The 15,338-nt window shown below is 46.1% G+C and overlaps 1 protein-coding gene and 1 non-coding gene across 2 annotated transcripts in view; both read right to left on the reverse strand.

Annotated features, from left to right (window-relative positions):
• The window catches only part of LOC126212700 (pleckstrin homology domain-containing family G member 5), an 870,566-nt gene that overhangs the window by 829,690 nt on the left and 25,538 nt on the right, over positions 1 to 15,338 (reverse strand). The window lies entirely within an intron of this gene.
• On the reverse strand, positions 11,680 to 11,754 carry Trnas-uga (transfer RNA serine (anticodon UGA)). Its single transcript has one exon. It is a non-coding gene; the product is annotated as a tRNA-Ser (tRNA).

Below are 15,338 nucleotides of genomic sequence, written 5' to 3' on the forward strand. Positions count from 1 at the left end.
TAAATGATTCCCCGTTTTGAAGAAGACCACCTGTGTGGCTGGATTGAAGAGTTTTTATAAAACGGAACACAGCATGTTGTTATCAATGGAGAGACGTCTACAGACGTTAAAGTAACATCTGGCGCGCCACAGGGGAGTGTTATGGGACCATTGCTTTTCACAATATACACTCCTGGAAATTGAAATAAGAACACCGTCAATTCATTGTCCCAGGAAGGGGAAACTTTATTGACACATTCCTGGGGTCAGATACATCACATGATCACACTGACAGAACCACAGGCACATAGACACAGGCAACAGAGCATGCACAATGTCGGCACTAGTACAGTGTATATCCACCTTTCGCAGCAATGCAGGCTGCTATTCTCCCATGGAGACGATCGCAGAGATGCTGGATGTAGTCCTGTGGAACGGCTTGCCATGCCATTTCCACCTGGCGCCTCAGTTGGACCAGCGTTCGTGCCGGACGTGCAGACCGCGTGAGACGACGCTTCATCCAGTCCCAAACATGCTCAATGGGGGACAGATCCGGAGATCTTGCTGGCCAGGGTAGTTGACTTACACCTTCTAGAGCACGTTGGGTGGCACGGGATACATGCGGACGTGCATTGTCCTGTTGGAACAGCAAGTTCCCTTGCCGGTCTAGGAATGGTAGAACGATGGGTTCGATGACGGTTTGGATGTACCGTGCACTATTCAGTGTCCCCTCGACGATCACCAGTGGTGTACGGCCAGTGTAGGACATCGCTCCCCACACCATGATGCCGGGTGTTGGCCCTGTGTGCCTCGGTCGTATGCAGTCGTGATTGTGGCGCTCACCTGCACGGCGCCAAACACGCATACGACCATCATTGGCACCAAGGCAGAAGCGACTCTCGTCGCTGAAGACGACACGTCTCCATTCGTCCCTCCATTCACGCCTGTCGCGACACCACTGGAGGCGGGCTGCACGATGTTGGGGCGTGAGCGGAAGACGGCCTAACGGTGTGCGGGACCGTAGCCCAGCTTCATGGAGACGGTTGCGAATGGTCCTCGCCGATACCCCAGGAGCAACAGTGTCCCTAATTTGCTGGGAAGTGGCGGTGCGGTCCCCTACGGCACTGCGTAGGATCCTACGGTCTTGGCGTGCATCCGTGCGTCGCTGCGGTCCGGTCGCAGGTCGACGGGCACGTGCACCTTCCGCCGACCACTGGCGACAACATCGATGTACTGTGGAGACCTCACGCCCCACGTGTTGAGCAATTCGGCGGTACGTCCACCCGGCCTCCCGCATGCCCACTATACGCCCTCGCTCAAAATCCGTCAACTGCACATACGGTTCACGTCCACGCTGTCGCGGCATGCTACCAGTGTTAAAGACTGCGATGGAGCTCCGTATGCCACGGCAAACTGGCTGACACTGACGGCGGCGGTGCACAAATGCTGCGCAGCTAGCGCCATTCGACGGCCAACACCGCGGTTCCTGGTGTGTCCGCTGTGCCGTGCGTGTGATCATTGCTTGTACAGCCCTCTCGCAGTGTCCGGAGCAAGTATGGTGGGTCTGACACACCGGTGTCAATGTGTTCTTTTTTCCATTTCCACGAGTGTATATAAATGACCTAGTAGATAGTGTCGGAAGTTCCATGCGGCTTTTCGCGGATGATGCTGTAGTATACAGAGAAGTTGCAGCATTAGAAAATGGCAGCGAAATGCAGGAAGATCTGCAGCGGATAGGCACTTGGTGCAGGGAGTGGCAACTGTCCCTTAACATAGACAAATGTAATGTATTGCGAATACATAGAAAGAAGGATCCTTTATTGTATGATTATATGATAGCGGAACAAACACTGGTAGCAGTTACTTCTGTAAAATATCTGGGAGTATGCGTGCGGAACGATTTGAAGTGCAATGATCATATAAAATTAATTGTTGGTAAGGCGGGTACCAGGTTGAGATTCATTGGGAGAGTGCTTAGAAAATGTAGTCCATCAACAAAGGAGGTGGCTTACAAAACACTCGTTCGACCTATACTTGAGTATTGCTCATCAGTGTGGGATCCGTACCAGATCGGGTTGACGGAGGAGATAGAGATGGTGCGTTTCTGGATGAGGTATCGAATATATTGCTTCCCCCTACTTATACCTCCCGAGGAGATGACGAATGTAAAATTAGAGAGATTCGAGCGGGCACGGAGGCTTTCAGACAGTCGTTCTTCCCGCGAACCATACGCGACTGGAACAGGAAAGGGAGGTAATGACAGTGGCACCTAATGTGCCCTCCGCCACACACCGTTGGGTGGCTTGCGGAGTATAAATGTAAATGTAGATATAGATGTAGCACTGTGGGACTTAACATCTGAGGTCATCAGTCCCCTAGATTTAGAACTACTTAAACCTAACTAACCCAAGGACTTCACACACATCCATGCCAGAGGCAGGATTCGAACCTGCGACCGTAGCAGTAGCGCGGTTCCGGACTGAAGCGCCTAGAACCGCTCGGCCACATCGCCCGGCCCCACCCAGACAGTCGAACACGCAACAAAGTTGCTGGATGATCGTTAAGATTATGAAATTAATACTTAAGATACTGCCTAGCTAAACTAGCTTTCTCTTGAATTAGTTCATCATCTGCTCATTGTACAGATGTAAAACTTCGCAGTACAATTATGAGTGTACAAAGTATATAAAGATAATTTTGAAGAGTAATTTGCACTTTCTAATCTGCATAAAAATACAAGGGGCTCCTGTTATAATTTGAACTTATAATATAAAGCAACAAACTTTTCTCACAGGAAGTTACATGCCTTGCTGTCTCAAAGCCATATTTTGTAATATGAAGTCATACTTCATTTCAAATTATTAGTAGACAACACAAAACAATAAGTGGAGTAATGCTTGTTGCATCTTCTAAAATCTGAATCATTTTCTTCATAACACGCACTGAAAAAAAGAGGTAATTCACCATACCTGCCATCCAGTAAATAAGTTTTCATTCGCAACAAAAACTAGTGCTACTGACGTTTCGTAAATGTTACGAAGTATGATGCAAGATTCTCCATCGTCATTAAACTCTCGGAGTACGAAGTGTGGTTATAAAATAACGGGACTACTGCCGTAAAATATTTTATTTCGAAAACTTACATATTTAATTACTGTCATCCTCAAGATACTCCCCCCCCCCCCCCCTCTGCCCCCACAACACTCCGTGCGAATTTTCCACTGATGGAAACACTACTGAAAGTTTTCCTGTGTGAGCTCTTTGATAACGTGTGACGGTTTTCCTTTCACTGCTTCAACGGATTCCTTTTAACGCAGACTTGACCCTGGCGAATAGTCACGTGTTGGTAGGTCAGGTGAATAAAGCGGATAGTTCAACAGTGAGGTGCTGTACTTCGCCAGAAAGCTCTCGGCGGAGAATGCGTTATGAGTCGGTCAGCCTCGACGCAGAACACATGATTTGTACTTCCATAATTCGACTCGTTTTTTTCTTATTTTCTCTCGGTGTTGAGCAAGAACCTCAAGGTAGTAATGTTGATTAAAACACTGACAGAAACAAAACTCGTCACACTAAAAAATAATTAATACACTCCTGGAAATGGAAAAAAGAACACATTGACACCGGTGTGTCAGACCCACCATACTTGCTCCGGACACTGCGAGAGGGCTGTACAAGCAATGATCACACGCACGGCACAGCGGACACACCAGGAACCGCGGTGTTGGCCGTCGAATGGCGCTAGCTGCGCAGCATTTGTGCACCGCCGCCGTCAGTTTCAGCCAGTTTGCCGTGGCATACGGAGCTGCATCGCAGTCTTTAACACTGGTAGCATGCCGCGACAGCGTGGACGTGAACCGTATGTGCAGTTGACGGACTTTGAGCGAGGACGTATAGTGGGCATGCGGGAGGCCGGGTGGACGTACCGCCGAATTGCTCAACACGTGGGGCGTGAGGTCTCCACAGTACATCGATGTTGTCGCCAGTGGTCGGCGGAAGGTGCACGTGCCCGTCGACCTGGGACCGGACTGCAGCGACGCACGGATGCACGCCAAGACCCTAGGATCCTACGCAGTGCCGTAGGGGACCGCACCGCCACTTCCCAGCAAATTAGGGACACTGTTGCTCCTGGGGTATCGGCGAGGACCATTCGCAACCGTCTCCATGAAGCTGGGCTACGGTCCCGCACACCGTTAGGCCGTCTTCCGCTCACGCCCCAACATCGTGCAGCCCGCCTCCAGTGGTGTCGCGACAGGCGTGAATGGAGGGACGAATGGAGACGTGTCGTCTTCAGCGATGAGAGTCGCTTCTGCCTCGGTGCCAATGATGGTCGTATGCGTGTTTGGCGCCGTGCAGGTGAGCGCCACAATCAGGACTGCATACGACCGAGGCACACAGGGCCAACACCCGGCATCATGGTGTGGGGAGCGATCTCCTACACTGGCCGTACACCACTGGTGATCGTCGAGGGGACACTGAATAGTGCACGGTACATCCAAACCGTCATCGAACCCATCGTTCTACCATTCCTAGACCGGCAAGGGAACTTGCTGTTCCAACAGGACAATGCACGTCCGCATGTATCCCGTGCCACCCAACGTGCTCTAGAAGATGTAAGTCAACTACCCTGGCCAGCAAGATCTCCGGATCTGTCCCCCATTGAGCATGTTTGGGACTGGATGAAGCGTCGTCTCACGCGGTCTGCACGTCCAGCACGAACGCTGGTCCAACTGAGGCGCCAGGTGGAAATGGCATGGCAAGCCGTTCCACAGGACTACATCCAGCATCTCTACGATCGTCTCCATGGGAGAATAGCAGCCTGCATTGCTGCGAAAGGTGGATATACACTGTACTAGTGCCGACATTGTGCATGCTCTGTTGCCTGTGTCTATGTTCCTGTGGTTCTGTCAGTGTGATCATGTGATGTATCTGACCCCAGGAATGTGTCAATAAAGTTTCCCCTTCCTGGGACAATGAATTCACGGTGTTCTTATTTCAATTTCCAGGAGTGTATATACTAATGAAACTTCGGGAAAACATTTGACTAGGTAACATATTTAAGTGATTAACTTTGGAAGATCACAGGTCGACGTAAGCGCGAGATAAGGCATTGCAAATGTAAAATGCTGGTACATTACTGAACGGTGTAACAGCGAGAATGTTGAATGCATGCATGCAAACGTCCCTGCATTGTGTTGTACGGATGCCAGATGTCAGTTTATGGAATGAAGTTCCATGCCTGTTACACTTGGTCGGTCGATACAGGGACGGTTAATGCTGTTTGTGGATGATGTCCCATATATGGTCGATTGGAGACGGATCTGATGATCGAGCAGGCCAAGGAAACATCTCGAGATTCTGTAGAGCATGTACGGTTACAACAGCGGTATACGGGCGAGCGTTATCCTGTTGGAAAACACTCCCTGCTAAGCTGTTCATGAAAAGCAACACAATCGGTCGAATCACCAGATTGAACAACAAATTTGCAGTAAGGGTGTGTGGGGTAACCACTAGAGTGCCCCTGCTGACATATGAAATCGCATCCCAGACAATAAATCCAGGTGTAGCATGTGACGCAGCATGTGAAGGTTGCTGAGTGTGGACGGGTTACTCCTGTTACCAAAATTGCAGATCTGAGGATATTTACTATTAAAAACAGTCTTGATCACGATTTATTTATCAAGGTGACCGGTTTCGACCACTGCTGTGTTCATCTTCAGACCACTGAGTAGGAACCTCTTACCGTTGCAGAATCACTACTGATCTGAAGATGGTTCTAGAGGATCCGCAACAGCTCATGTGAATAAACATTTTATGCAATCAAGACGGATTATAAGTAACACCCAGTGAAGATACAGAATTCCGTGAATATCGGAAAAAAAACAGTCATCATCGCTTTGAATCCTGAGTTGCTCATTCAACCTGTTGTCGGTCTCAGTAGGGTTTAGCCCTTCCATTGCATGGGTTGGCCCTTAGTTTCTGGATCGTAAGCGAAAAACTAAGATTCGTCACATGTTATCACACTTTCCGAGAAATTACGATCGTTTTCAGTGCTATCCAAAGTATCAGCACAAACATTTTCAAGAGCGTCTTTTTGTTCGATCGTGAGAATTTTCGGCACCAGTTAGGCACACGTTTTTCTGATCTCAATTTTATTATGTTAAATTTGCCTTACATATCATTTGTCAGTTCCCACGGTTTCAGCAATCGATTCGAATACTGAACCGACTGTCAGATAGAATCAGATTACCTGCTTTTTTGATAGTCTCATCCTATTTTGATGTTGAAGAGCGCCCTAGGCGTGAGTCATCTTCAACGTCTTCTCGGCCATCTTGGGAACGCTTGAACCACTCAAAGATTCGAGTACGTGTTAAACAGTCTTCGTCACAGATTTCTTTTAGTATCCCAACAGGTGTCAGTAGCAGTTTTCCCAAGATTGATGTCGAAATTCAAGACAATTCATTGGTCTGTTATTACGCATATCGTTTTTCCGGCCACACTGATTCTTCTACAGCATTCAACTGAGGAGGCTTCGCGTTGCACAGCAGTTGCTCCTTCATCTTTGGCGCATGCGTACTTTCTCTGCGGCAGCATCGTTATTTTACAGCCGCACCTCGTATCATATGGCTTGAGGTATACGGCAAGGAGAACTTGCATAATCTTTATTGCACGAGTAAACAAAAAGCCGATGTACACAAAACAACAGCACAGCACAGCTACACGACACATAAATTTTCCACCTTTTGTCAAGGAATGTGGGTGCATTTACAGGATGTCCCATTTATGTTGACCACCCTAAGAAGGGAAAGCAGAAAGGTGGAAGGAGTATATAGAGGGTCTATACAAGGGCGATGTACTTGAGGACAATATTATGGAAATGGAAGAGGATGTAGATGAAGATTAAATGGGAGATACGATACTGCGTGAAGAGTTTGACAGAGCACTGAAAGACCTGAGTCGAAACAAGGCCCCCCGGAGTAGACAACATTCCATTGGAACTACTGACGGCCTTGGGAGAGCCAGTCCTGACAAAACTCTACCATCTGGTGAGCAAGATGTATGAAACAGGCGAAATACCCTCAGACTTCAAGAAGAATATAATAATCCCAATCCCAAAGAAAGCAGGTGTTGACAGATGTGAGAATTACCGAACAATCAGTTTAATAAGCCACAGCTGCAAAATACTAACACGAATTCTTTACAGACGAATGGAAAAACTAGTAGAAGCCGACCTCGGGGAAGATCAGTTTGGATTCCGTAAAAATACTGGAACACGTGAGGCAATACTGACCTTACGACTTATCTTAGAAGAAAGATTAAGGAAAGGCAAACGTACGTTTCTAGCATTTGTAGACTTAGAGAAAGCTTTTGAAAATGTTGACTGGAATACTCTCTTTCAAATTCTAAAGGTGGCAGGGGTAAAATACAGGGAGCTAAAGGCTATTTACAATTTGTACAGAAACCAGATGGCAGTTATAAGAGTCGAGGGGTATGAAAGGGAAGCAGTGGTTGGGAAGGGAGTGAGACAGGGTTGTAGCCTCTCCCCGATGTTATTCAATCTGTATATTGAGCAAGCAGTAAAGGAAACAAAAGAAAAATTCGGAATAGGTATTAAAATCCATGGAGAAGAAATAAAAACTTTGAGGTTCGCCGATGACATTGTAATTCTGTCAGAGACAGGAAAGGACTTGGAAGAGCAGCTGAACGGAATGGATGGTGTCTTGAAGGGAGGATATAAGATGAACATCAACAAAAGCAAAACGAGGATAATGGAATGTCGTCGAATTAAGTCGGGTGATGCTGAGGGAATTAGATTAGGAAATGAGGTCGAAGTAGAGAGGATATAAAATGTAGACTGGCAATGGCAAGGAAAGCGTTTCTGAAGAAGAGAAATTTGTTAACATCGGGTATAGATTTAAGTGTCAGGAAGTCATTTCTGAAAGTATTTGTATGGAGTGTAGCCATGTATGGAAGTGAAACATGGACGGTAAATAGTTTGGACAAGAAGAGAAGGTTTCGAAATGTGGTGCTACAGAAGAATGCTGAAGATTAGATGGGTAGATCACGTAACTAATGAGGAAGTATTGAATAGGATTGGGGAGAAGAGGACATGTTCTGAGGCATCAAGGGATCACCAATTTAGTATTGGAGGGCAGCGTGGAGGGTAAAAATCGTAGGGGGAGACCAAGAGAAGAATACATTAAGCAGATTCAGAAGGATGTAGGTTGCAGTAGGTACTGGGAGATGAAGAAGCTTGCACAGGATAGAGTAGCATGGAGAGCTGCATCAAACCAGTCTCAGGACTGAAGACCACAACAACAACAACCCTAAATAACTGTTTGTCCACATGCAAATTATAAGATGTCCCAAGCAAATGTTCCTTAGCCGTCAGGGGGACATCAATCAGCATGATTGCCTTCGTTGTAGCTTTGTTTTATACAAAGATATGAACAGCGGTATGACTTTTTTAAAATTGCACCCTGTATTTTTTATTCGGTAATTCATTTCCTCTCCTAAAGACCTACTCAAAAATGTACCACAGTGTTACCGTTCACTGAAACACAACGCTATTAATTACATATCACTGGCGTTAACGCTCCCAGCGCTTAGTGCAGGTACTCGGGGTAATGGAAAACATCCACGTGCTGATGTTGACAGAGGACAAATGTAAACACAAGTAGAATGCACGCCCGTCATTCCGTCATCAACCATCGTCAGTAGAAGAGTTGCGTGAGTAGAATGTACACCAACGAAGAGAAGGTAGAAATGCTACTCGTCTATGAGGAATGCAAGTTAGCAGGACAGTAATTGGAAAACTGTTTTCTTATGTACGGCAGTTTAGTCCTTTTAAATACTGTTGTGTGAAGTAGGCATGCAGTAAAGGCTGTCCTTCCTACAAACTGCATGACATAACGCGTCTTTTATTGTTGTTGCCGAAGGTAGGTGAAATGGTAGACAGGCAGCAGAACTGTACAGAGAATGATATCCTGACAAGAACCCACTTTCCCGACTAATGTTTTCTCGTCTTGCTGCGACACTTCAGAAAAAGGGAAGTTTCAGCCCACGACAACGCAATCGTCGTAGCACTCGCACAGACGAAGCTGCCGAAGTTACTGTTCTCGCTTCCGTTGCTACGAATCCACATGTGAGCACACGACAGCTTGAACACGAGACTGGCATTCCTAAAGCCAGTGTACATCGTATTTCTACACGTCACCGGTTCCATCCTAGACATGTACACCTACATCATGAATTGCATGGGAATGATTCCCAGGAACGTGTACAGTTCTGGCCGTCGACACAGCAGCAAATCCTCGCCAACCCGAACTTCTTCTCCAATGTTCTATTTACCGATGAATGTTCCTTCTCAAACGAAGGACAGGTAAATAGAAAGGACATGCATTATTGGTCCGGCGACAACCTACGATGGCTTAGACAGGTGGGACATCAGCGTCAATGGAGAGTTAACGTGTGGTGTGGGATGCTTGGTACTACAATTATTGGTCCTTATTTCATCACTGGTAGTCTAAACGGCACAGCGTATACCCACGTCCTCAGACGAATTCTTCCTCCTCTTCTGGATGAAGTGCCGCTAAGAACCAGAATGCGCATGTGGTATCAACACGGTGGGTGTCCAGCACATAATGCCTTCCGTGCACGTCGTGTTCTGAACCGAAAGCATCCTGGCAGATGGAACGGTCGAGAAGGAACAGTTACTTGGCCTGTTACGTCTCGTGATTGAAAACCCTCTGGACTTTTTCCTTTGTGGATGCATTAAAGACGTTGTCTATCACGATATTCCAACATCTCCAGAGATCATGTAGTAATGTATCGTGCTTGCTTGTAATTCTCTTCAGCTGGCAACACTGGAAGCAGTAAATACGAGGTGCATTCAAGTTCTAAGGCCTCCGATTTTTTTTCTAATTAACTACTCACCCGAAATCGATGAAACTGGCGTTACTTCTCGACGTAATCGCCCTGCAGACGTACACATTTTTCACAACGTTGACACCATGATTCCATGGCAGCGGCGAAGGCTTCTTTAGGAGTCTGTTTTGACCACTGGAAAATCACTGAGGCAATAGCAGCACGGCTGGTGAATGTGCGGCCACGGAGAGTGTCTTTTATTGTTGGAAAAAGGTAAAAGTCACTAGGAGGCAGGTCAGGTGAGTAGGAAGCATGAGGAATCACTTCAAAGTTGCGTAACGTTAGCTCGATATGCGGGTGCGTTGTCTCGGTGAAACAGCACGCGTGCAGCCCTTCCCGGACGTTTTTGTTGCAGTGCAAGAATGAATTTGTTCTTCAAAACATTTTCGTAGGATGCACCTGTTACCGTAGTGCCCTTTGGAACGCAATGGGTAAGGATTACGCCCTCGCTGTCCCAGAACGTGGACACCATCATTTTTTCAGCACTGGCGGTTACCCGAAATTTTTTTGGTGGCGGTGAATCTGTGTGCTTCCATTGAGCTGACTGGCGGTTTGTTTCTGGATTGAAAAATGGCATCCACGTCTCATCCACTGTCACAACCGACGAAAAGAAAGTCCCATTCGTGCTGTCGTTGCGCGTCAACATTGCTCGGCAACGTGCCACACGGGCAGCCGTGTGGTCGTCCGTCAGCATTCGTGGCACCCACCTGGATGATACTTTTCGCATTTTCAGGTCGTCATGCAGGATTGTGTGCACAGAACCCACAGAAATGCCAACTCTGGAGGCGATCTGTTCGACAGTCATTCGGCGATCCCCCAAAACAATTCTCTCCACTTTCTCGGTCGTGTCGTCGGACCGGCTGGTGAGAGCCCGAGGTTGTTTCGGTTTGTTGTCAGACGATGTTGTGCCTTCATTAAACTGTCACACCCACCACCCACGAACGCACTTTCGACACATCCGTAACTCAATCACCACATGTCTCCTTCAACTGTCGATGAATTTCAATTGGTTTCACACCACGCAAATTCAGAAAACGAATGATTGCACGCTGTTCAAGTAAGGAAAACGTCGCCATTTTAAGTATTGAAAACAGTTCTCATTCTCGCCGCTGGCGGTAAAATTCCATCTGCCGTACAGTGCTGCCATCTCTGGGACGTATTGACAATGAACGCAGCCTCATTTTAAAACAATGCGCATATTTCTATCTCTTTCCAGTCCGGAGAAAAAAAAATCGGAGGCCTTAGAACTTGAATGTACCTCGTAATTCTTTCATTCAACGAGTGAACCAGTGTATCGGTGTCCAGGGTCACCACTTTGAGCACTTTGGAATGTTCTACTCCTGGCCAGTGGTACAGGAGAGTCAAAGTCAATTTTGTGTTATGTTTTTACTTGTTTTTCATTTCTTTTGTGACAACTCCAGCAAGTGGACGAGTTAGTGATCCCGGGCCCAAAGTCAGTGTTGTGTTACGCAATTAATGATGTTGTGTTTCAGTGAATGGTACACTGTGATACATTTTTGAACAGGCCTTTAGGAGACTAAATGAATTACCGAATAAAAAATACAGGATGCCTTTTAAAAAAGTCATATTGCTGTTCATATCTTTGCAAAAAACAAAGCTACCACGAAGGCAATCATGCTGATTGATGTCCCCCTGACGACTAAAGAACATTTGCTTGGGACATCTTGTAATTTGCATCTGGACAAACAGTTATTCAGGGTGGTCAAGATATATGGGACATCCTGTATATAAAACTTCCTGGCAGATTAAAACTGTGTGCCCGACCGAGACTCGAACTCGGGACCTTTGCCTTTCACGGGCAAGTGCTCTACCAACTGAGCTACCGAAGCACGACTCACGCCCGGTCTCACAGCTTTACTTCTGCCAGTATCTCGTCTCCTACCTTCCAAACTTTACAGAAGCTCTCCTGCGAACCTTGCAGAACTAGCACTCCTGAAAGAAAGGTTATAGCGGAGACATGGCTTAGCCACAGCCTGGGGGATGTTTCCAGAATGAGATTTTCACTCTGCAGCGGAGTGTGCGCTGATATGAAACTTCCTGGCAGATTAAAACTGTGTGCCCGACCGAGACTCGAACTCGGGACCTTTGCCTTTCGCGGGCGAGCACTTGCCCGCGAAAGGCAAAGGTCCCGAGTTCGAGTCTCGGTCGGGCACACAGTTTTAATCTGCCAGGAAGTTTCATATCAGCGCACACTCCGCTGCAGAGTGAAAATCTCATTCTGGATCCTGTATATAGCCTGAGCAAACGGCGGGCACAATTCCGAAAATAAATTCGGCAAGTGTGTAGCTTACAAAACAATACGCAAACTCTCTCGCTCTCACAAGAACTGCAGAATGCCTACGCAAAATATGGCGCCTATTAGTACACTGTTGCACCCTAGGGGCCACTGAATAACGCGTCACACCCCCTCGACGTATTCTCTGCTGATATGTAGCTCCCTGGATTCCACAATCGGCTATACGTCCTTTTGAATATCGCCTTTCTCAGTGCCTCTCTCTCTCTCTCTCTCTCTCTCTCTCTCTCTCTCTCTCTCTCTCTCTCTGTGTGTGTGTGTGTGTGTGTGTGTGTGTGTGTGTGTGTCTGTGTGTATGTGTGTGTGTTACTTGAATCACTGCCACCTCTACATTGTTTTCTCAACATTAAGCCGAAAGTTTCGAACGTTATGACCCAGATATCTGGTCGATCGCTCCTGAGAAGAACCGTCGTATTGTAGTTGCCAATTCATGTCAGCTGCTTTCATCTTAACAATAGAATGGCCAATGCAAAGCTACATGTCATATCTAATGGCTCATATGGCTCTGAGCACTTTGGGACTTAACATCTGAGGTCATCAGTCCCCTAGAACTTAGAACTACTTAAACCTAACTAACCTAAGGACATCACGCACATCCATGCCCGAGGCAGGATCGGAACCTGCGACCGTAACAGCAGCGCAACCCAAATATTAATTTTTTCCGCAAATTCGGGTAAGTTTTGCTTGTTTCGTGGGCATGAGGCCACACAACTTTTAATTAACAAACAAATCATATGACTAGCTAACTAACTAACCACACATCCTACTTACTAACTTAAGTACAGCAGCGCGGTTCCAGACTGAAGCACCTAGAACCGCTCGGCCACCACGGCCAGTTGTCATATCAAATGGTACAGTCCTCTGCCACCACGACTTGGTAAAATATCTAGAAGGAAATTATGACTCTGCATCGGAGTGTGCGCTGGTATGAAATTCCGTGGCAGATTAAAACTGTGTTCCGGGACGAGACTCGATCTCGGGACCTTTGCTTTTCACGGGCAAGTGCTCTAACAACTGAGCTACTCAAGCTGCTTACAAGAAACCGTGTGCTACATGAAAAAACTGAGATTACGCAATAACAATATACGGCTTGGGGCGCAAGAGCTACAATACTGCCATGTTCTTCCTTGGAGCTCGTCGACTCTGCTGCCGAATGGTGTGTTCCAGTGTTGCTTAGTTGTCCACACTTGAGAAAAACCGACGGTCAACTAAATGCAGCAGTTACGACAATAACAGGTTGAATGAGATGTACTCCGTTTCACTGGTTACTAACTCTAAACCACATTGACCCTGTAGATCTTCGAAGACAGAACTTCATTTTCAAGGGATGTAAAAAAAATAATTAAAATTCCTCAGCTCCTAAGCCACTGTGATGTGCTTGTTGGCCCCTAGAACGAGGCGATTGAAATCCAGGCACTCGCCTCTCATCTTAAATCGAAACAAATTCACTGAATACGAATAACGTGGTGTCATCTGTACAGTGGTGGAAATCAATTCAAAGGCATGGATAATTATAGGAAAATTAACATTGCCCAATGGAATAGTTGTGCGCAATTTATATGCAGTAGTAGAAATCCAGTATACCAACAAATGGAGTCAAATGGTACCGCATTTGATGTCAGTAGTACAGTACACAGGAGGTAAATTTTAAGCTGACAAACCAGAATAACTCGATAAATAAGCTTGACACGAAAAATTGTTAGAATCCAAAGTTGATTATTTTCGAGGGGGACATCTGCTGGTGCTAAAATTAGCCCGCCACCCCAGCCCCCTGGGAGTGGGGTGGGAGGCAACTTTAAAACTTCAATTGGGAACCTCCATTTTTTATTGCAGAATCAGATTCTACATAAAAAAACTACGTACTTTTTGTCTTAAACATTTGTCTTGATTGCCGGCCGAAGTGGCCGTGCGGTTAAAGGCGCTGCAGTCTGGAACCGCAAGACCGCTACGGTCGTAGGTTCGAATCCTGCCTCGGGCATGGATGTTTGTGATGTCCTTAGGTTAGTTAGGTTTAACTAGTTCTAAGTTCTAGGGGACTAATGACCTCAGCAGTTGAGTCCCATAGTGCTCAGAGCCATTTGAACCATTTGTTTTGATTCTTGGAAGTTGGCGCTGTAATTCAAGAAAATCCATGTTCTCATTTCTGCGTGGAAAATGGTTACGGATAAATAAAAAGTACTTATTTACTTCGTAAATTTTGATTCGCTAAAACTAAAACTCTCCCTCTCTCGTCATAGGGTGGGGTTTGAGAGAGACGAATTAGATTTTTACACATGTTGACCCAAATATTAATTTTTTCCGCAAATTCGGGTAAGTTTTGCTTGTTTCGTGGGCATGAGGCCACACAACTTTTAATTGACAAACAAATCATATGACTAGCTAACTAACTAACCACACATCCTACTTACTAACTTAAGTACTTTTTATTTATCCTTAACCATTTTCCACGCAGAAATGAGAACATGGATTTTCTTGAATTACAGTGCCAACTACCAGGAATCAAAACAAATGTTTAAGACAAAATGTACGCAGTTTTTTATGTAGAATCTGATTCTGCAATAAAAATGGGGATTCCCAATTGAAATTTTAAAGCTGCCTCCCGCCCCACCCCCAAGGGGCTGGGATGGTGGGCTACTTTTACCACCACCAGATGTCCCCCTCGAAAATAATCGACTTTGGATTCTACAAAATTTTTCGTGTGAAGCTCATTTTTTGAGTTATTATGGTTTGTCAACTTAAAATGTATGACAAGACATCAAAGGCTAAAGAGTGTGGAAGTCTGCATAAAGGCCGTCAGCTCGGTGCAGTGTTAAGCGTGTGCATACGTGCCTTTGACTGTACTGAATAGATAAACAACGATTCTACGAATGCCATATGGTAAACAGTTATCATGTAGTGAAAAAGAAAAAAATGAGTATGTACAATGAAATGTGACTCTCTATTTGTCAAATTGTCAAGATGTTGAACTATTCAGGTACAGTGATAGACAATTTCGTTAGATTAGCCGCACGACATGGACAGAATGGAAAAACGGGAGAAGCAAAAAGTTATCTGAGGCTCGAAACTGCAACTTTTGCGCAAGGAAATGGCCACAAACCGTTATTTTTCTCACCTTCATGCT

This window comes from Schistocerca nitens, chromosome 11 (genome assembly GCF_023898315.1).
Source record: "Schistocerca nitens isolate TAMUIC-IGC-003100 chromosome 11, iqSchNite1.1, whole genome shotgun sequence".
NCBI lineage: Eukaryota > Metazoa > Arthropoda > Insecta > Orthoptera > Acrididae > Schistocerca > Schistocerca nitens.